Here is a 23,701-nt window from a genome sequence, read left to right as displayed (position 1 = left end):
TGAGTTGAGGGGAGAGGACTAGGCTGGGGCGGGGGGTGGCCAGGCGCTGTATGACTGTGTTAATGGTACACCGCTGGCGGTGTGCAGGCGATGTACTGTGCACCCTGGGTATTGGCGACTGGGGCAGTGCGTGCATGAGAACCAAAACGAAGTGGACTCTGCATGGGCCGGGAATCGAACCCGAGCCTCCCGCGTGGCAGGCGAGAATTCTACCACTGAACCACCCATGCCATGGTCTAGTATGATCCCGGACGGCTGTCACAGCCTATGCTGCCAGACCAACTAGCTCTTCTTTCTCCCTGACACCTAGATTCCGGGCCTGTGCCCCATGGACCAAGCAGGGGAGCGCGAGGGTCACGGACAGGAGAGTCCCCGGAACCAGACTGAGGGACCAGACTGAGGCTCCTCGGCTGAGCTGCGTCTCTCCCCTCTCCGAGATGCCTGTATTCGACGTCAACCCTGCCTCTCCCTGCGTGCCAGCCGAGGAGGTAGGAAGCCAGCCTACCTTGCAAGTCGGCGCGTGGGCGGGCACCCGAGTGGCTGTGCGCGCACCTAGAGACGGCAGGTGTACGATGGCGACGGGCACCTGTGCACAGAAGAAGTCTGGACTAGCACAGTCCGAGAGGATGAGCGCGGGGGTGGGTTGTGGGGCGTCTCCCGCAGGAACTAGAGGAGCAGGAACGAGCAGGAAAGCGGTGATGAGCGAGAGGGCCGGACCAAGAAGTGCGGGTGTCGAGAAGGGTTGGACGTGGTCCTCTGTTTTTAACTGGCTGGCCAGCCGCTCTGGATCGGGCCCGCACGGACTCGAGCCTCTTCCCTCCCCGGAGGTGGCTTTAGCAAGGCGTCCAGCATGCGCCCCCGCCGCTGCCCTCCAGTAACTGTCGGGTGTCGAGAGCAGGGCGATCCTTCAGGTCCGGGCGTGTGAGAGAAGGTTGCGGGCGAGAGAGGAGTGTGGGCGGCGTCGGAGCGGCGGTGGAAGGAGGCACGCACGGATGTGGTGGGGTGGGTGCGGGTGGCAAAAAGTTGTGGTTGTCAGGAATGGGATTCGAACCCACGCCTCCAGGGGAGACTGAGACCTGAACGCAGCGCCTTAGAGCGTTCGGTCGTCCTTATGGTGGGTGTGGGCGCGGCGGACCTGGTTTGTTGGGGCTCTCGGGCTCGTGGGTGTTTGGGTGCTTAATTACGGGTGTGGACAGGGTCCAGCGCTTCGACGTCGATATGATGTTAGGCGCCAAAGTCGCTCCCTGTCCCGGTCCCGGACCCGGACCCGTACCCGCTGTGGCTCCCCGCACCACCACAGCCCACGCGGGGCCGCCCAGGAACGAGACCAGCCTCTCTTGCGGCGATGGGCGGGACCAGGGGGCTGGGATGCGGTGGTCTCACAGGGCTGAGGGTCCGCGTCCTGATGTGAGGGGCGTTCTGGCCGCGTCGGGGAGACTTTGTGGCTCGGTGCGGAGATCGGCGGTGCTTCGGAGGGAGGGTGACGGGTCTGTCAGCGAAGCGCGTCGATGATGGTTGGAAGTGCTGGTGACCACAAAGTGGTAGTTGTCCTCGTTAGTATAGTGGTAAGTATCCCCGCCTGTCACGCGGGAGACCGGGGTTCGATTCCCCGACGGGGAGACGTGCTATTATTTTAGCCAGGTGTAATGGCGCGTGCCTTCAATCCCAGCTCTTTGGAGGCAGAGACCTACAAATCTCTGTGAGTTCAAGGCCAGCCTGTTCTGCAGACTAAGTTCCTGGAACAGCTAGAGGCAGGATGCATAGTGGCATCCACCTCTCCCTAAAATATTCATATCTCTGTTATTAAGAAAAAGTCTAATAATGGAGGTTGCTGTAAGATCTTAGAACAGTAAATGGCTGTATGGACATTCTACAGGAGAGTCCAGATGCAACTTCCTTTCGTGAGTTGATAATTTTTCCCTCTCAACATAGTCCTACTGGAGTTAGGACTAAATGACCCGCCCCACCACTATGAGGATGATGGGCGGGTGTGAGAGTCGCAGGCCTGCGACCCTCGGTGCCTGAGTCACCGCTGTGACAGGCGTCTCTGGATGGTGACGAGCCCGCTCGGTGTTGTCCCGGCTGTTCCTTGAATCCTATGACCGTCGTGAGAGTGCCGCGCAGCACAGGCGTGTGCGTGCGAGAAGCGCGGGTGACATGGGTCGGCGAGGAACAGCACGTGCTCGGCGGCTGAGGCGCAGGCCGGGTTGCGGTTGGCGTGGGTGTCCCTGTCTTCGTTGGTGTCGGCTTCGGCTTTGAATTTGAGGTTGGGGCAGTCGTGGGAAGGACCTGGTAAGCGACCACGACATCTTCGCTGTCCGCTGGCTGGTGGCCGTCCCCGGGGCCGTGTGTATGTGTGTGTGTGTGTTTGTGTGTGTGTGTGTGTGTGTCTGTGTGTGTCTGTGTCTGTGTGTGGCGTCGTGGCGGTGCGGCGTTGGTGGTATAGTGGTGACACGAATTCAATTCCCGGCCAACGCACAGTACCCACTTTTGCCAAGGTTCAGTATCGACAGTGGCCCTGTCCTCTGGCGCCTCTCCGCCTGTTCCGAGACTGCGCGGCGGGCCGAAAGACCATACAATGGCTGGAGACTCTAGACCTTTTGAGAAAGTGGCGAGTCGGAGGAGAAGGGCCAGGAACAGAGCCTGGGGTCTACCGGGAAGTGGTGCCCGGCTTGCTGGAGAAGTGATATAGGGCTCCGGTCACCGGGCACCTGGCAGGGCACTGAGGGGCACAGGCAGGCGCTGATCAATCGTATGGACGCCGAATGCCAGCCGCGGACTGGCTGACATTCTGGCTGCCCACGAGAGATCCGCACCGTCGGAAGCTGTGCATCCCTCCCTGGTGGTCTAGTGGTTAGGATTCGGCGCTCTCACCGCCGCGGCCCGGGTTCGATTCCCGGTCAGGGAAGTTTCTTTTCTTCCTCTCAGAGACCCTGTTGCTTCTCTCCACTCATACACCCTCCCTCGCAACCCAACAGCCTACAGCTTCACCGGCGCTCCCTGCCCTCACACGCAACACCATTTTCCTACCTTGCCACTCACGCCCACTGTATTCTCCCGCACAACACCAACTCCTCAGCGCTTGTCCAGCTAAGCCCTGCTGCGGACCGACAAACCCAGCCTAAACACCGCCACTATGACACCACCGACACACACACACACACCCGACACGCAGCACTCCCGCGCAAGCTTCCGACCCACTCATGGAGCCCACTGAGTGTCCACCTCACTCTATTGCCTGCTCTTAGGTCTCAAGAAACCGTCTAGCTTGTCCAACCTGCCAAACCTGCATCACACGCTCCCTGAGTTCTTTTCACGGTTCTTCACAACTGAGCAACGACTTCAAACAAATGCAGTGAATCTTTCAAGTCTACAGTGTATGTGTGTGCCTGTGTGTGTATGTGTGAATATGTCTGTCTATCTGTATGTCTGTCTGTATTTCCTTGTATATATGTGTGTGAGCCTAGGCATGTATATACGTATGAATGTATGTATGCATGCATGTATGCATGAGTATTTTGCAAAACTCCGTAGTCTCTAAGTGATCATTTATGTTGACAGTGTTGCTATGGGATCGGGAGGAGAGTGCGTGTTCAGCCGTGGGTGCGGGTGCTCTGTGGGATGGTGTTAATTCCATGCTGATAACAGACAGCGTGGCAGCCGAAAGCACCTGGTGTGGTTACTAAGCTTCCGCAGTGCCACAAGGCAGGCAGTGCGCCACCTCAGGCCCGATTTCTTCGAAAGCCCCCAGCGCTGCTTGGGAGAGCTGAGGCCAAGGATGGCTGTTTTAAGGCCGCTGTGTCTGCAGCTCCTTGTGTGCATGGGCAAGCGGTGCAGGTGCGGGTGTCAGTTGGGAAATTGGAGCAGAACCCCTAGAGGCCCATCTACATTTTGGGTCCGTTGTCGGGAAGGTCCCCTCGGTCGTGACCCTGTAAGCAAGTCTGTGGCAGGGAGACAGATCCTGGAGTGCTTACCGCTGGGTTCAGCTCCACCTTGATCCGAGGCATAGTGTCAGCCCCTCCTGGGGGAGCACAGACACGCCTTTTTCCAACCAGACTTCACCCCCGACCCGCCCTTTAGCCTTCCCAAAACAGAGACACCCCTGTTGAGCTGGATCTGGGAAGGGTCTGTCCAGCAATCTGCCAGGCCAGTTGTGTGGCTCCCATGAGATGGCCATGGGAAAAAGACACCAGGCAAGCCTATGCTTGCAGGTGTCCGAATGGGGTCGTCGCAAGGATCCACGCTCAACTCTGTGCTCCATGGTTTCTAGTCAGCTCGGCCCTTCTGGCTGGGAAGAGGGACTCTGCTTAAAGAAAGGGTCTCTCTAGCATGTGCCTGTGATGAACGATCGAATGATTGCTGTGGGACAGACAGCACACGGGGGGAGGAATGGTGGCTGGGGTGTGGGGCAAAGCCGGGGTGGTTGTGGCCAGGAGTGTGCCATCCTTGGGCAGGTGGTCCTGAGGTGTAGGGCAGCAGGCTGAGCAAGCCAGGTGGGAGCACTCCCCCACCGAGAGTTACCTACCTCATTAGTTCCTGCCTCTGCTTTCCTACCCAGGCTGCCCTCTGTGAGGGACTTAGGAGCTTAAAAAACCAACACTTCTCCACCCAAGCTGCTTTTGGTGGTGGTTTGCTGGCAAAAATCCCAAGCCTCACTCAGACTGAAATCGGTACCAGGAACGATCCCGTGCCTTCGAGATTAAAATGAGATGAACAAGAAAGGAATGGTTATGGTTCAATAAACGACCGGCTTGTGTGCCACGTTGGCACAGGGTCAACTGTGCTGCTTGTTTCTGGAGAACTTGACAAAACCCTGCACTCATCTGGGAAGAGAGGCTCTCATTTCAGGAGACGCCTCCACGAGGTGATGATTGATCTTTTTTTTTTTCCTTTGTTTAAATTGATATTCAGTGAGCTCTACCTTTTTCTCTGCTCTCCTCCCTGCCTCTCCCTTCCTCCTTCAACCCTCCTCCAAGGTCCCCATGCTCGCAGTTTACTCAGGAGATCTTGTCTTTTTCTACTTTCTACTTCCCATATAGATTACATCTATGTAAGTCTCTCTTAGTGTCCTCATTGTTGTTGAAGACCTATGGGATTGTGGTTTGTGAGCTGGCTTTCTTTGCTTTATGTTTAAAAATCACTTATGAGTGAGTACATGTGATAATTGTCTTTCTGTGTCTGGGTTACCTCACCCAAAATAACGTTTTCTAGCTCCATTCATTTTCCTCCAAAAATTCAAGCTGTCGAGTTTTATTTGTTTGTTTTTCTGCTGTGTAGTACTCCATTGTGTAAATGTACCACATTTTCCTTACCCATTCTTCAGTCGAGGGGCATTTAGGTTGTGTCCTGGTTCTGGCTATGACAAACAAAGCTGCTATGAACATGGTTGAGCACATGTCCTTGTGGCACGATTGAGCTTCCTTTGGATATATACCCCAAAGTAGTAAAACTGGGACTTGTGGAAGGTTGTTTCCAAATTTTCTGAGAAAATGCACACTGATTTCGAAAGGGGTTGTACCAGCTTGCATTTCCACCAGCAATGCAGAAGTGTTCCCCTTTCCTCACAATCTCTCCACCATCAGTTGTCATCAGTGTTTTTGATCTTACCATTCTTTCAGGTGTAAGATGGAAACTCAGAGTTGTTTTGATTTGCATTTCTCTGATGACTAAGGATATTTAACATTTCCTTAAGTATCTTTCAGCCATTTTAGATTTCTCGGTTGAATGTTCTCTGTTTATGTCTTTACTCCATTTATTTTTTTTTTGGATTATGTGTTGTTTTGGTGTCCAATTCCTTGAGTCCTTTGTATATTTTGGAGATCAGACCTCTGTCTGATGTGGGATTGGTGAAGATCTTTTCTGATTCTGTAGGTTGTCATTTTGTCTCGTTGACCATGTCCTTTGCTTTCCAGAAGCTTTTCAGTTTAAGGAGGTCCCATTTATTAATTGTTTCTCTCAGTGTCTGTGTTGCTGGGGTTCTATTTAGGAAGTGGTTTCCTGTGCCAATACGTTCAAGTGTACTTCCTGCTTTCTCTTCTATAAGGTTCAGTGTGGCTGGCTTTGTGTTGAGGTGTTTAATCGTTTTGGACTTGAGTTTTGTGCATGGTGATAGTAGGGATCATTTATCTTCATTCTTCTACATGTTGATATCCAGTTATGCCAGCAATACTTGATAAATATTCTTTCTTTTTATCATTTGAGATTTTTTTTTGCTTCCTTGTCAAAAGATGATGGGTCTTTATTCGAACATGTAGGGTATTGTCTTGATTCACAAGTGGTGTGGGAAGGCACATGAAGGGAGGAGGTGGGTGGTTGTCTTGCACTGGATAAGAGAGCCAGTAAGCAGCCCTCATGCTACTCCTCTGCTCCAACTCCTGCTTCTAGTTCTCTTACCTCACCCTGCTTACAAGCCCCAAAACCCAAACCTCAAACCCAAATGAACTCCAGCCCCATGTCCCCACCTATCCCCACTTCCACCAGTGTGGCATTAAGGACTCCTAGGAAGAAATAAAACCGTCTCACCTCAAGGTTTCTCTAAGTGACACATTTGATCCTGGTTCCTACTCAAAAATGAATGTGCAGGAACCACATCAGATGGTCCCAGGACCTGCTAGCAGAGATCAGGCTGCCTCTGCTCCTATTCGTTTTCAACTCCCCATAATCCCAAAGCCTCAATACCTCACCACCACCACCACCACCACCACTGCCACTCCACAATCAACACCAACAGCAGCAGCAGCAGCAGCAGCTGCAGCAGCCGCCGCCAGTGTAAAAACCCGATCTCCAAGCACCATCATTGGATCTCTCTTGATCTTGGTTGGCTACCTTGTTTAAGCTGGGACTGCCCACCAGAGTCAACTGAAGAGCCCCACTTGGTTCTGTTCCTGGGTTCTCTTTAGAAGAAAGAAAAAAGCTGCGGTGGTCACGACCACTCCCACTCGCCTTTGTTCAGGCTGGTCAAGGACTGACAGGTGACAGGGGGCAGTCCGTCTCCAATGTTCAGACAGGCCCTTTCTCTGCCGGTGGGCACTGGTTGAGTCTGGTGACAGATAACTAGAAGTTGTCCTTCGTGGTACCCACCACAGTCGAGCACAAAAAGGATTAGGACCTCAGGAAGGAACACATGGTCCAAGGCTTGGGAGGCTGGAGAAGGTGTGCAACATAGAGTCTGTGGACACCATGAGCTCGCTGGAGCAGGCTTTGAGCCTTGCTAGTTCATCGCGCCCCGGTAGTGAAGCTCCCTGGACATGCAATTTCCTCATGAACAGCCTGCAGGAGCCAAGCTCTCAGAAGGCCAGGGGTCAGAGGGGGACTGCAAGGAAGAGCGTCTTTGGTACAGGAGGACCTTCGATTGAGTTGCACATGTTTGTGACTCTCTTGGAGACATAGAGGCCTCTTGCTGAGTGCCGTTGCCCCTGAGCTGTGAAGCTCTCTGGGCTCTCCAAGAGTTGCTGTTTGGGAAGGATTAGGCAAAGAAGGCAGAAGCTTGCGAGGTGTTTGAGGTCCCGGCCAAGAGAGGTTCACCAAGTAAGTGTCCAGTGTGGGAGAGCCAGGCTGTGCGTGGACGGCATTGTGGAGTGGGAGGCTGGAGGTGTGGGGTGTGAGTGACGCGTGATCGAGTTGTAAGAGGTGGAGCCGCTGGATGGCGGCTGGAGCTGTGTGCACATGAGAGGGTGAGTATGTGAGGTGCTTTAAAGAACTGGAGTAATAAGGTAGCTGTAACAGAGCGATGGTTAGGGCGGGTCATAGAGTCTTTAGCGCTGGATTATTGGCTTACTGGTAGGCAGTTGGTGCTGGGCAGGAGATGTACTGAACACCCAGGGCATTGGGGACTGGGGCAGTGTGTATGTACATGAGGACCAAAAGGGACTGACTCTGCATGACCGGGAATCGAACCCGGGCCTCCCGCGTGGGAGGCGAGAATTCTACCACTGAACCACCCATGCCACGGCCTTTGGTATCCCCGGACTTCTATCACAGCCTGCGCTCCCGGACCAGCGACCTCTTCTTTCCCCGACACCTAGATCCCGGGCCTGGGCCACATGGACCAAGTAGGCGAACGCGAGGACCACGGACAGGAGAGTCCTCTCCGGGACGCCTAGGTTCCACATCAACCCTGCCTCTCCCTGCGTGCCAGCCGAGGAGCTAGCAGGCCAGCGAGCTTGCGGTCCAGCGGGTGGGCGAGCACCCGCGTAACTGTGCGCGCACGAAGGGTCGGCAGGTGTGCGCTGGCGACGGGCATCTGCGCACAGAAGAAGCCTGGACGAGCACAGCCAGAAGAGGATGGGCGCGGGGAGCGTTTCCCACAGGAGCTGGAGGAGCAGTAACAAGCAGGAAAGAGGTGGTGAGCGCGAGGGTCGGGCCAATAAGTGCGCGTGTCGGGTAGGGGTGGACGAGGTCCTCCGTTGGACTCGGCTGGAATGTGGTCGGGACCGGCCCCTCACGGACTCGAGCCTCTCCCCTCCTCTTAGGTGGCTTTAGCAAGGCGTCCAGCACGCGGCGCAGCCGCTGCTCTCCAGTAACTGTTTTGTGTCGAGAGCAGGGCGCTCCTCCAGGCCCAGGCGTGTGAGGGAAGTTTGAGGGCGCGAGGGGAGTGTGGGCGGCGTCCGAGCGGAGGTGGAAGAAGCCACGCTCGGGTCTGGTGAGGTGGGAGCGGGTGGCCCACTTCCAGGCCGGCCCACTGTCACTCTCGGCCTTCGGGTCCCTGGCCTGGCGCCTGGCCAAGGGCTCTGATGCCTGGGAACGCGCTCAACACCACCCATACGAGGATGCAGGGCGGGTGTCAGAGACAGCTGCGTGCGATCCTCGGTGCCTGAGCCACCGCTGTGCCAGCCGGCTCTCCGTGGTGACGTGCCAGCTCGGTGTCGTCCCGGCTGCTCTCTGGTTACTGTGGCCTTGGTTGCATGAGTTCCCTGGCCGGACCCAGGGCAGCGGGTTGCTGCAGTCAAGAGGCGAGAGCGCCGCGCAGCACAGTCGTGTGCGTGTGAGAAGCGCGGGTGCAAAAGGCAAGGATCCAAGCTCCCCTTTGTGCTCCCTGGTTTCTTGTCAGCTCGGCCCTTCTGGCTGGGAAGAGGGACTTGGCTTCTGAAAAGGTCTCTCTAGCATGTGCCTGTGATGAACGATCAAATGATTGCTGTGGGACAGACAGCACACAGGAGAGAGGGATGGTCGCTGGGGCCGAGCCAGGGTGGATGTGGGGGGGGGGGGCGTGCCATCCTTGGGCAGGTGGTCCTGAGGTGTAGGGCAGCAGGCTATGCAAGCCAGGAGGCAGCACTCCCCCACTATCAGCCACCTACAGCATCAGTTCCTGCCTCTGCTTTCCTACCTGGGCTTCCCTCTTTGAGGGACTTAGGAGCCTAAGAAACCAACACTTTCCCACCCAAGCTTCTTTTGGTCGTGATGTTTGCTGGCAACAATCCCAAGCCTAACTCAAACTGAAATCGGTATCAGGAGTGGGGTATGGCTAGGACAGAGCCGATCCTGTGTCTTCAGGATGCTTGGGGAAGGCCTTTGAATGGTGGGCCTGCCAAGCAGCTGAAGGCTCCAAGCTGCCTGTGCTCCTCTGCAGGATTTTGGGAGAGAATGTTGAGATTTGCAATGCAGACACTAGATAAAGGCCTGGCTCATGAAGTTTCAGAGGAAGGGGGTGTGGGGGGGAGTGAAGTCCCTGAAAGACTCTGTTGTGGCCATTTGGAGTTTGGAATGAAGAATCTGCGGTCCTGCTGTGTCTACAGGTGAGGCTAAGGAGTCACCTGTGATTAATGAACAAGAAAGGTGAAACCTGGGCTGACAGGGACAGTCATCGCTGGTGCTCACCTAGAGCTGAGAAGCCAGCGGTGATGAAGACAGCAGCATCACTGAGGTGAAGCGCCCTGGGGGAGCTTCCTGAAGGTCAGCATGCAGGGGCTGTGGTTCGGGGTGCTGAGGCTGAATCTCACGGCAGCCAGTCGTTCTGAAACCATATATGAGGAGTCAGCTACATAGTGATGTCTCTGAGAATGTGGGAGGTTGGATCCTAGAGAGCATGGGAAGCTGGGAGGTGTGTGTTGGGTGGAGTTCCTAGAAGCTGAGAGGGGACAGGAGTGAAGGCACAGCCTAGGGTGCAGTGAAGTGAGCTACAATTCAGCCAGAAGGGGTGGGTCTTAGGGAAGCAGAGGTTTGTCACTTCCACAGGGTAGGGGTAGGCTCAGAGTCCCTGAGGAGAGCCCAGCAGAGCTGGGCTGTCAGTGAGCGTCTTGGAGATGCCGGTCCTGTACCATGGGACAAACTACCAAGGGGAGCAGCAGCCTCAGAGTGGGAGACAAACTGCCACTGCTGTGAATGGCAGAGCCAGGGGAGGGTGACTGTCTGCACCGTCTGTAACCCACAAGATGAAGAGGTGAAGTCAGGCACTGGGCTCCTGACAGTGTTGGACTCTGGTTTTGTTTTCCTCTGATTGTGATCCTGCCCTGGTTCTCTTTCCTCTCTGTGCAAAAGAGTGTTTTACTTGTAAACAAACAAACAGACACGAAAAAGAAAAACCAAAAAATATTCTTTTGAAATGTTGAAATTGACAAGAGACCATTGTTGTGGGAGTAACTTCCGCTGCCTCAACCAATAGTCGCTGAAATACGAGCCCACAGTGCAGCGGGGAGCGACTTCCGCTCCATCAGCCAATAGCTGCTGAAATACCAGCCCACTGGGGTGTGGTATATTTCTCTTTTTAAAAGAGAAGCATATCCGGATCAGGCCCTCTTGGTTCCGGCTCTTGGTTCCGGTGCTTGCTCCTGGCTCCTGCTCCCGGCTCCTGCGACTAGGCTCCCTTCCTGACGGTTTATGGTGTATGTAAGTTTTACCCCCCAAAATAAATAACCCCTTAAAACATAACTGGTGTGGGATTGATTCGCCGATAGACCATGGCCAAGGCAGTACAGGTTCGCAGGAATTTTGAATGTTGAAACGACCCTGGGTATCTTAAGGAGACTGAACGTTGAAGTTGGGATTGTTACTGACTGACTGTTGCACCTCTAACGTTCTTTAAGTTATTAGTCAGAGATGTGTTTTTTACATTCGTTGATGCTGTGGAATATTTGTTTAATGATGCAAGGATGTGTTACATTCTCTTAGGTTGCATTTGTTTAACAGCTCTGGGAAGCTGTGTTATTCTTCCTGTCTAAAACATCTGATTGGTATAAGAAGGAGCTGAACAGTCAATAGCTAGGCAGGAGAGGGTAGGCAAAGCTACCAGGTGCAGAGATTGAAAGGAGAAGGAAGAGAGGAGGGAGAAAAGGAGAAGGAAAGGAGGATGCCAGGTGCCGGCCACCCAGCCACACAGACAGACAGCCACTCAAGAAAAGGACAGAAAGGTAGATAGAATGTAGAAAGGTAAAAGCCCAGAGACAAAGGTAGATGGTTGAATTTAAGTAAAAGCTGGCTAGAAAGAGGCCAAGCTGATGCCAGCAAGCATTTAATAAGTAAGAATAAGTTTCCACATATTCATTAGAAATCTGGGTGTCAGGTCCCCTAGCGTCCTGACTTAAGAATAAATTACCCAGGGGGCTGGAGAGATGGCTCAGAGGTTAAGAGCATTGCCTACTCTTCCAAAGGTCCTGAGTTCAATTCCCAGCAACCACATGGTGGTTCACAACCATCTGTAATGGGGTCTGGTGCCCTCTTCTGGCCTGTGGGCATACACACAGAAAGAATATTGTATACTAAATAAATATTTTAAAAAAAAGAATAAATTACCCAGCTACAGTTCTTTATGTTTTCTATGACGATATTGAGATTAAAATTAGCTATTGGGAATGAACCAGAGAGGAACGGTTATGGTTCAGGAAACAACCGATTTGTGTGCCAGGTTGACACAGGGTTAACTGTGCTGCTTGGTTCTGGTGAACTTGACAAAACCATGGACTCATCTGGGAAGAGAGGCTCTCAATTCAGGGGATGCCTCCATAAGATAATGATGGGTCTTAAGTCGATCATCTAGGGTATTGTCTTGATTCACAAGTGGTGTGGGAAGGCACATGAAGGGAGGAGGTGGGTGGTTGTCTCACACTGGATAAGAGAGCCAGTAAGCAGCCCGCATGCTAGTCCTCTGCTCCAACTCCTGCCTCTAGGTCTCTCACCCCACCCTGCTTACAAGCCCCAAAACCCAAACCTCAAACCCTTGTCCCCTATGCCCATGAACTCGAGCCCCACGTCCCCACCTCTCCCTACTTCCACCAGTGTGGCATTAAGGACTCCTGGGAAGAAATAAAACTGTCTCACCTCAAGGTTTCTCTAAGTCACACATTTGACCCGAATATGATGTGATCCTGGTCCCAACTCAGAAATAAATGTGCAGGAACCACAGCAGATGGTCAGGCTACCTCTGCTTTAATCCATATCCAACTCTCCCTCATACCAACGTCTGGATACCTCACCACCACCACGACCACAACCACCACCACCAACACCAACACCACCAGCAGCAGCAGCAGCAGCCAAGGTAAAAAAAACCCCTCTCCAAGCATCAACTTTGAGTCTCTCTTGCTCTTGTGTGTGTGTGCATTTATGTGTGTGTGTGTGTGTGTGTGTGTGTGTAGGTGGGTGAGTGTGAGAGATAGAAAGAGAGATACAGAGAGACCTCCTGCCGGCTGAGGTCTCCTGGGAGCTCTGAAGCTCTCTGGGCTCTCCAAGAGTTGCTGTTGGCGAAGGATTAGGGGAAAGAAGGCACCTGGTCCCCTGCAGGACTGTCCCTTGGCAAATGAGGCAGAAGAGGGCCTTGGGCTAGGGAGGTGTTTGAGGTCCCAGGCAAGAGAGGTTCACCAAGTAAGTGTCCATTGTGGGAGAGCCAGGCTGTGCGTGGATGGCACTGTGGAGTGGGAGGCTGGAGGTGTGGGGTGTGAGTGACGCGGGGGTGGAGAAACAAGAAAGGTGGAGGCACTGGTGTCAGGTGCTTTGAAATACTGGAGTAGATTGTTGTGGAGGGTGATGGTGTCTGAGTTGAGGGGAGAGGACTAGGCTGGGGGGTGGGCAGGCACTGTATCACTGGGTTATGGTACACCGCTGGTGGTGGGCAGGCAAAGTAGTGTGCACCCTGGGTATTGGCGACTGGGGCAGTGCGTGTATGAGGACCAAAATGAAGTGGACCCTGCATGGGCCGGGAATCGAACCCGGGCCTCCCGCGTGGCAGGCGAGAATTCTACCACTGAACCACCCATGCCATGGTACATGGTGTCCCTGGACGGTTGTCACAGCCTGCACTCCCGGACCAGCTAGCCTCCTTCCCCCGGACACCTAGATCCCGGGCCTGGGCCCCATGGACCAAGCAGGCAAGCGCGAGGGTCAAGGACAGGAGAGTACCGGGACCAGACTGAGGGACCAGACTGTCCCCTCTCCGGGAAGCCTCGGTCCCACGCCCACCCTAACTCTCCCTGTGTGCAAGCCGAGGAGCTAGAGAGCCAGCGAGCTTGCAGGCCGGGGTGTGGTCGGGCACCCGGGAGGTGCCAAGATTCGGCAGGTGTGCGGGGCGACGGGCACCTGTGCACAGAAGAAGCCTGGACGAGCACAGCCAGAGAGGATGTGCGTGGGGGGCGTCTCCCGCAGGAGCTGGAGGAGCAGGAACGAGCCGGAAGGAGCCGGAAGGAGCCGGAAAGAGGTGGTGAGCGCGAGGGTCGGGCCAACAAATGCAGGTGTCGGGTCGGGGTGGACGAGGTCTTCCGTTGGTACCAGACTGTCGGGTTGCTCAGGACCGGCCCCCTCTCGGGCTCCAGCCTCTCCGCTTCCCGGAGGTGCCTTTAGCAAGGCGTCCAGCTGGCGCCGCAGCCTCTGCCCTCCATTAACTGTCGGGTGTCCAGAGCAGGGCGCTCCTCCAGGCCCAGGCCTCTGAGGGAAGGTTGCAGGGGTGAGGGGAGAGTTGGCGGCGTCGGAGCGACCGTGGAAGGAGGCACGCAGGGGTCTGGTGGGGTGGTAGTGGAATGCAAAAATGTCTAAATATCAGGAGTGGGATTCAAAGCCACGCCTCCATGGGAGACTGCGACGTGAACGCAGTGCCTTAGACCGCGTGGCCATCCTAATGACGGACGTGAGCGCGGCGGACCTGGCGAGTTGGGGCGCACAGGATCGTGGGTGTTTGGGTGCTCAAGCAGTGGGCGTGGAGAGCGTTCACTGAGTCGACGTCGAGATGCTGCTAGGCACCAAAGTCTCTCCCCGTCCCGATCCCGGACCCGGACCCGGCCTGGCTCCCTGCACCACGGCAGACCACGAGGGGCCGCCCAGGAACGGGACTTGCGTCACCCTGGCGATGGGCGGGACTAGGGGACTAGTACACGGTGGTCACACAGGGCCGTGGGTCGGCGTCCTGGTTGGAGGGGCAGTCTGGCCGCATCGGGGAGACTTTGGAGTTCGGTGAGGAGGTCGGCGCTGTTTCGGAGGGAGTGCGGCGGGTCTGTCTGGGAAGCGGGTCGGAGATGGCTGGCCATCTCGGTGACGACGACGTCGTCGTCGTCCTCGTTAGTATAGTGGTAAGTATCCCCGGGGTTCGATTCCCCGACGGGGAGACATACCATTCTTTTTAGCCAGACGGGCGGTCCTGGGCCCGCTGGGCATCCTTGCTTGGACCCTCGCCCCAATGCCAGGACACTGGTCCTCTGGCCCAAGAGCCAGGCTCGGGCCGCCCATTTCCAGGCCGGCCCACAAGCCTCCCGGCCGACGGGTCCCTGGCCTGGCGCCTGGCCCAGGGCTCTGACGCCTCGGAACACGAGAATGCGGGCGGGTGTGAGACTCGGCAATATGCGACCCTCGATGTCTGAGCCACCGCTGGTCCAGGCGTCTCTGGGTGGTGACGTGTCCACTCGGTGTCGTCCCGGCTGCTCCCTGCTACCCTGGTCAGCGGTTTGCTGCAGTCAGGAAGCTACAGCGCCGCGCAGCAGAGGCGTGTGCGTGCGAGAAGTACGGGCGGCGTGGGACGGATCGCGTGCTCGACGGCAGAGGCCCGATTGGGGTTGGCGAGGGTTTCGGTGTCGGTGCTGGTGTCTTCATCGGTGTCGCTTGGGCTTTGACTTTGAGGTTGGGGCAGTCGTGGGAAGACCTGGTAGGCGACGGCGACTTTGTTGCTGTCCGCTGCCTGGTGGCATGACAGGTGTGTGCCATGTTAGGGGTGCGGCGTTGGTGGTATAGTGGTGAGCATAGCTGCCTTCCAAGCAGTTGACCCGGGTTCGATTCCCGGCCAACGCACAGTACCCACTTTTTGCCAACATCCTCCCTTCGCTGTCCGCTGGCTGGTGGCAGTTCCCGGCGTCCCGCGTGTGTGTGTGTGCCGTCGTGGCAGAGCGGAGTTGGTGGTATAGTGGTGAGCGTACTTGCCTTCCAAGCAGTAGGTCCGGGTTCGATTTCCGGCCAACGCACAGTACACTCCTTTTGCCAAGGTTCAAGGCCGACAGTGGCCCTCTCCTCCGGCGCCTCTCTTCCTGTCCCGAGACTGCGCGGCCGGCCGAACGACCACACGATGGGAGGAGGCTCTAGACCTTTTGAGAGGGTGGCGAGCCGGAGGAGAAGGGCCAGGGCGAGGCGTCCTGCCGGGAAGTGGTGCCCGGCTTGATGGAGAAGCGACCGGGAAGCGGGAAGCTAACAGGGCTGGGAGGGGACGGGCAGGGCCAGGGGGCACGGGGGCACGGGCAGTCGCCGATCAATAACATGAACCCCGAATGCCAGCCGCGTATTGCCGGGTGGGCGGCTTGGGCCAGCAGCTGGTAGCCGGCTTCGCCGACTGGCTGAGATTCTGGCTGCCCCCGAGAGGCCAGCACCGTCGGTGTGTGGCCCTCGCTCCCTGGTGGTCTATTGGTTAGGATTCGGCGCTCTCACCGCCGCGGCCCGGGTTCTATTCCCGGCCACGGGAGCTTCTCTTCTTTGTCTCCTCTACTCTTCTCCCCCTTCTTTACACCTGTCGTGCCTTGCAAGGGCGGGGCCACTACGTACCCCCACAGCACCTTTTTTTTTACCTTTTGCCCAACAGCGTCGCCGCGAGACCCTGCTGCTGCTCTCCACTCATACACCCCCCCTCGCAACCCAAAGGCCTACATCCTCACCTGCGCTCTCTGCCCGCACACTCACCACCCTTTTCCTATCTTCCCACTCAAGCCCACCGTCTTTTCCAGCTAAACCCTGCTGCGGCCCGACACACCCAGCCTACACACCGCCACTATCACACCGACGAAACACACACACCGACACGCAGCGCTCCCGCGCAAGCTTCCGACCCACTCATGGAGCCCACAGAGTCTCTACCTCACTCTGTCACCTGCTCTTAGGTCTCCAAGAAACCGTCTAGCTCGTCCCACCTGCCACACCTGCATCACTTTTCCTCTGCTCTTCACAACTGAGCGCCGACTTCAGACAAATGCAGTGATTCTTTCCAGTCTACAACGGGTGTGTGTGTTTCTGTCAATATGTTTTTCTATCTGTCTGTCTGTATTTCTGTCCTTCTCTATGTATGTTTGTGAGCCTAGGCATGCATATACGTATGTATGTATTTAAGCATGCGTATCTGGCAAAACTCCAGGGCCTCTAAGTGATCGTTTATGATTGCAGTGTTGCTATGGGAATCAGGAGGAGAGCTCGTGTCCGGTCATGGGTGAGGGTGGTCTGTGGGGTGGTGTTGACTCTCTGCTGATAACAGACAGAATGGCAGCCGAAAGCAACTGGTGTGGTTACTAAGCTTCCGCATCGCCGCAGGGCAGGGCAGACAGTGCGCGGACCCGGGCTCGATTTCCTCGAAAGCCCCCAGAGCGACTTGGGAGAGCTGAGGCCAAGCCTGGCTGTTTTAAGGCCGCTGTTTCTGCGGCTCCTTGTGTGCGCGGGCAAGCGGTGCAGGTGCGGCTGTGAATCGGGATATTGGAGCGAAACCTCTGCCCACCTACATTTTGGGTCCGTTGCTGGATGGGTCTCCTCGGATGTGACCCTGTCAGCAACTCCGGGGCACGGAAACAGATCCAGGAGTGCTTACCGCTGGGTTCAGCTCCGCCTCGATGGGAGGCATAGTGTCAGCCCACCCTGGGGGAGCACAGACACGCCTTTTTCCCACCCGACGACACCCCTGTCCTGCCCTGAAGCCTTCCCAACACAGGACACCGAGAGACCCCCCTGTCGAGCTGGATCAGGGAAGGCTCTGTCCAGTAAGCTGCCGGACCACTTGTGTGGCTCCCATGACACGGCCATAGGAAAAAGACACCAGGCAAGCCTATGCTAGCAGGTGGGGGAATGGGGTCGTCGCATGCGAAAGACAAGGATCCATGCTCGCCTCTGTGCTCCCTGGTTTCTCAGCCAGCTCCGCCCTTCTGGCTGGGAAGAGGGATTCTGCTTGTGAAAAGGTCTCTCTAGCATGTGCCTGTGATGAACGATCAAATGATTGCTTTGGGACATACAGCACACGGCGGGCGGTGGGGTGGGAGTTGGGGGGGAGTGTGGTGGTGTGGTGGTGGTGTGGGGGTGAGGGGAGGTGAGCCAGGGTGGTTGTGGCCTGGGGCGTGCCATCCTTGGCCAGGTGGTCCTGAGGTGTAGGGCACTAGGCTGAGCAAGCCAGGAGGGAGCACTCCCCCACCGAAATCGATATCAAGAGTGGGGTATTGCTGGAACAGAGTCAATTCCATGCCTTTGGGAGGATTGTGCAAGGCCTTTGAACGGTGGGCTGCCAAGCAGCTGAAGGCTCCAAGCTGCCTGTGCTCCTCTGGGGTAGCTTGGAAGTGAATGTTCAAAGTAGTGTATACAAGAGTTCTAAATGCCTGGCTCATGAATTTTCAGAGGGCAGGGGAGAAGTTCCTGAAAGACTCCATTGGGGCCATTTGGAGTTTGGAATGAAGAACCTGTGGTCCTGCTGTGTCTGCAGTTGGGGCTGAGGAGTCACCTGTGATTAATGAACAAGAGGCTGGAGCCAGCAAGGTGAATCCTTGGCTGACAGGGACAGTCATCGCCGGTGCTCACCTGGAGCTGAGAAGCCAGCAGTGATGAAGACAGCAGCATCACTGAGGTGAAGCGCCCTGGGGGTGCTTCCTGTAGGTCAGCATGCAGAGGCCCTGTTTCAGGGGTGCTGAGGCTGATGACTCACAGCAGCCAGTCGTTCTGAAACCGTGTAGGAGGAGAGTCAGCTACATAGTGATGTCTTTGAGAATGTGGGAGGTTGAATCCCACAGAGCATGGTAAGCTGGGAGTTGCGTGGTGGGTGGAGTCCCTGAGATGTTGATTGGAAACAGGAATGAAGGTGCAGCCTTGAGGACAGTGCAATGAGCCCCACTGCAACTGGAAGGGGTGGGTCTTGGTGGAGCAGCGGAGGCTTGTCACTTCCACAAGGTAGGGGTAGGCTCAGAGTCACTGAACATCTAGGCTGTAAATGGCAAATGGTGAGTAGTGTCTTGGAGATGCCGGTCAAGTACTGGGGGAAAAACTACCAAGGGGAGCAGCAACCTCAGCGTGGGAGACAGACTGCCACTCCTGTGAATGGCAGAGCCAGGGGACGGTGACTGTCCGCACCTTCTGTAACGCACAAGGTGAACAGGTGATGTCAGGCACTGGGCTTCTGACAGTGTTGGACTCTGGTTTTGGTTTCCTCCGATTGTGATCCTGCCCTGATTCTCTTTCCTCTCCATACAAAAGAGTGTTTAACTTGTAAACAAACAAACAAGCAGAAACAAAAAACTATTCTTTTGAAATATCGACATTGACAGCATTGACAGAAGCCCATAGCTTCTGGATGTTTTTCTGTAGGTGTGAGAGAAAGCTAAAGAGATAAAGAGAGTGAGAGACAGAGGGAGAATTAGAAAGTCAGAGGATGATTTAGGGGGATAGAGGCAAAGGAGGAGGAGCGGGGGGGGAGGAGAGAGAGAAAGAGAGAGAGAGAGAGAGAGAGAGAGAGAGAGAGAGAGAGAGAGAGCATCAGGGAGGGAGTGGTTTGAAGTGTCAAAGTCACTGTGGATGGCCAAAGGCGAGGGTGGGCTCTGAGCAACAAGCTGAGACAGGGTACCCACCTCCACCTCATGAAAGACACCCTGCTGGCTGATGTCAGGCACTAGGAAGCTCTCAGGGCTCTCTAAGAGTTGTTGTTTGCAAAGGATTAGGGAAAAGAAGGCACCCTCGTCCACTGCAGGACCGTCCCTTGGCAAAGGAGGCAGAACAGGGTCCGTGGCTAGGGAGGTGTTTGAGGCAGCCTGGAAGTCCCTGAAAGACTCTATTGGATCCAGTTGGGTTTTTGAATGAAGAATCTGTTGTCCTGCTCAGATGTGCATGAGGAATTATTTGTGATTATTGAAGGTGAGTTCAGCTTTCTTCTGTGTTGTGTGTGTGTGTGTGTGTGTGTGTGTGTGTGTGTGTGTGTGTGGTGTGTGCGCAAGCGTGTGTGTGTAAAAGAAAGAGAGAGAGAGAGATAGTAGCGCTTACCAGGGTACTTACCAGGTGTAGCCGGGGAAAGGTTGCAAAGTCACTGGAAAATGTCAAAATTTTAGTAGACCCTGACTGGAGGAAGACACTGAATCATTTCACATGTCCTTGATAGATATTGGGTCTTGGGTGAATGGGCCAGGCAGGGGAACACGAATTGACCAAGGTTCAGACTGAGTCTCTGTGAGTGAGCCCCTTCTCTCTCGTTGTAGTATTCCCCACATCAACCTCCACCCTGTCCTGCTGACCCCCTGCCTGACAGATTGCCACTGTCTTATAGCCTCTGCTCTCCATAGGTAGCTGCTCCTTTGCTAAAGTATGTAGAGAGGGGGCAGGGGAAGAGTCTGTTCAAGGGCAGGCACCAGGCCCTTTTGAGCTGGCCAGGGATTATGGGCAGTGGATTTAATCTCAGGCTGCATCCAGACTGTGCTCCTGTAGAGCCCGGGTCTGCCCCTGCTCCTAGGGTTACTTGAGGACAGTTTCTGGTTTCAGCCAGCTAAAACATTCTGTTTGGTTTTGACTCCCTCTGCCTCCTCTGGTGATTAGCTGCAGGGCAGGGCATTGTTTACTCCATTTTGGGTGTGGCAATTTCCCACCTGCCTAGGGGGAATTCCTTGTGCAGCAGCCGGGTATTTAAGGCTTTCCCTAGAGTGGAATAAACGGCTTTCGGCTGATCTCCGCCTGCCTGATCTCCTTTCGAATGACCCAGATCTCTTGTGTGTTCTTTCAGTCTCCAGGACCTTGCCCAGCTCGCATTCGGTACAGTGGTGGCGCGAACTGTACCGAGGGGGTAACACAGAATCGGGTGTTACAAGCCCCCTTGGGCTCCTCCTGCTGGCAGGAAAGGAGTGACTGCGGGTTGGGGGGGTTGGCGCAAGGGGCTGGGGCTGTGTGTTGACTAGGAATCAAGCAGGTGTGCCTAGGGAAAGGCCACCAGCAGAGAAGATACCTCAAAGACCACCACCCAGCAAGATGGGCGCGGTGGGTGTTCCTGCCGGGCTTGGAGGAAATGGAACGGACCAGAGGTACTGACTGGGCCTGAGGGTTACTCGACGGGACACCACACTAACCTCACTAACAGGTTGGCCATCTGCTGGTGTTCAACGTTTTTGTGCAACGGCCTGGCTGCCCCTGTGCCTCCAATGCTCAGGACCGGCACTGTTACTCTGTTTTCACACAGGTTTCTCACAAACAGGAAACAACACCTTTACCAAATGCTACACAACAGAATTTTGCGTGTGTTTACAAGACGGTTTTTCTCCAGACACTGTCTGATAGGGTGAATTGTGTGGGTGAGGGGATTGGAGACACTAGAGTGGTTTTGGAAGGAAGTGTGAAATGTATCTCAGGTTTCAGTGTCTGTGGTTTTAAAAAGAAGGCCTGTCAGGAGTGGGATTCGAACCCACGCCTCCAGAGGAGACTGCGACCTTAACGCAGCGCCTTAGACCGCTCGGCCATCCTGACAGTACATGCATCGCTTTTTTTTTCTTTTTTTACACTGCTGTCCTTCCTGATATGGAATTCTACTCCTGGGTCTACCTGAGTGAATGTAGCAATTTAAGTACTCAGGTGTCTATTAACTGGCTTTCCTTAAATATGTTTTAAATATCTGCTCAAGTATCCCATTTCATCTTATTTAAAGGTTTATGTTTGTTGTTATGAGTCAGTGACTGTCCCTGGATGCCAGACTAAGCACCAAAAAAGAAATAAAAATAGATAGTAATATACACCTCTAAATACTGTCTAAAAAACCTTAAAATATATTTTATTGTTTATTTTCATATATTTGGTTGCTTTTTTTTCCCCAGGCATGTGCATCAAATGGAGTCTAGAGAGAGCATCAAATCCCTAAGAAGTTGAGTTACAGTGGATTGTGAGCTCCCAGGAATCGAACCAGGGTTCATTAGAAAAGGAGCTAATGCTCTCAACCACTGAGTCATAGCAATTAATTAATTTTAGACTGTCTTATATAGTACAAGCTCACTTCAGTAGCTACAGAAGATTTTAAACTCTGACCCTCCTCCTGCATTTACTTTCCATGGATTGGGACTGCAGGGAGGTGCCACCACACCGGGCATGCACAAAGTTTTGTAAAACATTCTTCTCTATATACATACTTACTATTTTTGTATTTAAGTACTCCTTGCATAAGTAAATGTTTTTATTTATGTAAGTAATATTTTATATACATAAGTAATTTTCTGTTCACATGTTTACATAAAATATTTACTTATGTACATTTTGTTTACATAAGTAAATAAAATAAGTAAATATCATACCTAGCTACTAATTTAACACGATGTTTGTAGCCTAAAAGAGTTTAAATGTTGAAACAACATAAAATGAACAAAATCAATAATAGAGGCAAGGTACCATGACAATGAAATATAAAAATCTTCCTTCATTGCTGGGAGTGCTTTACAAGTAGTCATGATTGTCCTTGAGACAGACTTTTCTTTCTCAAATTGAGTGTCATTGTTTTTCTGGAATTAGATGTGTTTCTGACTCATGCAAAACCAATGTAGTTGCTTGTTTGTTTTGTTTTGTTTTTATCCAAAAAAGGTATTTTTATGATACTGAAAAATACAGCAGCAAAAACCTGGCGGAAGCCATGCTGTAATCTCCTGGAACGGCCCACAGATGTTTTGTGAATGGAGTTCCTTATGGCATGGCTCTTTGGAGAATCCTGCCCACCCACAAGGACCTGTGCAGGTGATGCTGCAGACCCCTGTGTCGATCCTAGGGAACTCATGAGCTTCAGGCCTTTCTAACTTTCGTAACGCCTGCTCTTATGGTCATTCTTAGCTTTCCTTTGTTAGTTCTGATTGTGGCTGAGTTTACAGGGAACTAAAGCTGATAATTTTTCTAAAGTTTCTACAAGGAAGTTAAATAATTTCTTTGCTGTCTAGCACAAAAATTAGTTAATCAAGTAACCCCTGGCAGCCTTTGCAGCCATCTTGAGTAAGCAGGGAGAACTCTCTCTAGATAATGACTCTTGCTTACTTGAGTGTCCTTAAAGAGAGAGGGATATGGATAGGGAGAGAGGCGGGGGAGGGGGGAGCTACATCCCAAGAACTTAGGAGATGGTTTCTTAAAAGATGACATTAAGAATTTATAGAAAAAATAAGGAAAAGATAAAGGGTATTGAAAGGTCAGAGATCACTCTGGTGCCATGGTATGAAAGACAGGTCAGACATTTTTCTGGTGCTCAAATATGAGCAAAGGAATCTAAATCTCCCAGTCCCCTTGGAAGTCAAAGTACAAGTAGAAACTGCCAGGCAGAATAGAAACTTGGTCCCAACAGTTAAAATTAACGAGGTATTAATCATTACTATCCTGAGAATGTATTAAAGAATAGGATTACAAGTGCTTCTCACATAAAAGTGATATGCAGACAGTAAGAAATTGACCTACAGCAGAAAAATATTACTCTAGGTATGAGATCACGTTCTCTGTTATCTACTAAAATATAAAAGCATCATAATGTTAAGGACTAAACATAGAGTTTGAATGTATTTCATTTTGTAGCCACATGTTTGGAAGCAGCCTGGGCAGAGTACAAATAGGAAGTGCCCAGCTACACATAATCACTTGGTGAGCAATATAAAATTCATGCTTATACAGGAAAATGTCAGTTAATGACGACAAGAAAGTGGGGAAAAAGAAAAGAAACTAAAATGTGTAAATGTTCATGCCTTGGAAAATGATTAAAGGGAAATGAATTGAAACTGCCCGTGTTTGAATGCATTACAGATAAACATTAGTAAATGCAATATACATGCATTATATAACTAATAAATAAAGCTCGAGCTCTTCAGGGTAACGTGTTTGAAACAACCAGTGATAAGACTCTCCATTTTCTCCAAATTTACACCTCAGTCCTCATGCCCCGAAAGGTGGAGCTGGACTTGGGGAAAAGAAAAAGAAAGGAAAGAAAAAAGAAACAAAACAACGACAACAAAAACCCTCAGAACAAATAAAAAATTCAAAAACATGCAAGAAATAGAGGCTATTGTAAATGGTTGAGAAATAGTAGGTAAAAAGTATTTTACTTCCTATCATTTAATTGAAATCTCCAAAAAAATGGAAAAATAACAAATCTAGAATTATAATGCTGCTGTGTTCATAATCACCACCGGCATCACAACACGCTTTGAGCACGATCAGTGACTATCCATGCACAGAAAAGTTTTCACCCAGGTAGTGAAAAAAGTCTCCCTCCGATTCACCCAACCTAAAAGCCTCGCGACACCCCAAGAACGCCAAACCTATGAGGACCCATGCCTGCAGCCTTTTGAGACCATCATGT

The 23,701-nt window shown here is 53.1% G+C and overlaps 1 long non-coding RNA gene and 7 other non-coding genes across 8 annotated transcripts in view; 4 read left to right on the top strand and 4 right to left on the bottom strand.

Annotated features, from left to right (window-relative positions):
• Nucleotides 1-159: 159 nt before the first annotated feature.
• On the bottom strand, nucleotides 160-230 carry Trnag-gcc (transfer RNA glycine (anticodon GCC)). The gene has a single exon. It is a non-coding gene; the product is annotated as a tRNA-Gly (tRNA).
• An 84-nt stretch (nucleotides 231-314) lies between these two features.
• The window catches only part of LOC146894847 (uncharacterized), a 41,717-nt gene continuing 18,330 nt past the window's right edge, over nucleotides 315-23,701 (top strand). Inside the window, exon 1 of the long non-coding RNA XR_015001118.2 lies at nucleotides 315-488. This is a non-coding gene — a long non-coding RNA (uncharacterized LOC146894847). The remainder of the gene's footprint in view (nucleotides 489-23,701) is intronic.
• Nucleotides 1,549-1,620, top strand: Trnad-guc (transfer RNA aspartic acid (anticodon GUC)). Its single transcript has one exon. It is a non-coding gene; the product is annotated as a tRNA-Asp (tRNA).
• Nucleotides 2,837-2,908, top strand: Trnae-cuc (transfer RNA glutamic acid (anticodon CUC)). The gene has a single exon. It is a non-coding gene; the product is annotated as a tRNA-Glu (tRNA).
• Trnag-ccc (transfer RNA glycine (anticodon CCC)) lies at nucleotides 7,877-7,946 on the bottom strand. Its single transcript has one exon. It is a non-coding gene; the product is annotated as a tRNA-Gly (tRNA).
• Nucleotides 13,119-13,189, bottom strand: Trnag-gcc (transfer RNA glycine (anticodon GCC)). Its single transcript has one exon. It is a non-coding gene; the product is annotated as a tRNA-Gly (tRNA).
• Nucleotides 15,130-15,201, top strand: Trnag-ucc (transfer RNA glycine (anticodon UCC)). Its single transcript has one exon. It is a non-coding gene; the product is annotated as a tRNA-Gly (tRNA).
• On the bottom strand, nucleotides 20,774-20,856 carry Trnal-aag (transfer RNA leucine (anticodon AAG)). The gene has a single exon. It is a non-coding gene; the product is annotated as a tRNA-Leu (tRNA).

Source organism: Myodes glareolus, chromosome 5 (genome assembly GCF_982192425.1).
Source record: "Myodes glareolus chromosome 5, mMyoGla1.1, whole genome shotgun sequence".
NCBI lineage: Eukaryota > Metazoa > Chordata > Mammalia > Rodentia > Cricetidae > Myodes > Myodes glareolus.
Note: the sequence above shows the minus strand (reverse complement) of the source record. Positions and strands in the feature narration are given on the sequence as shown.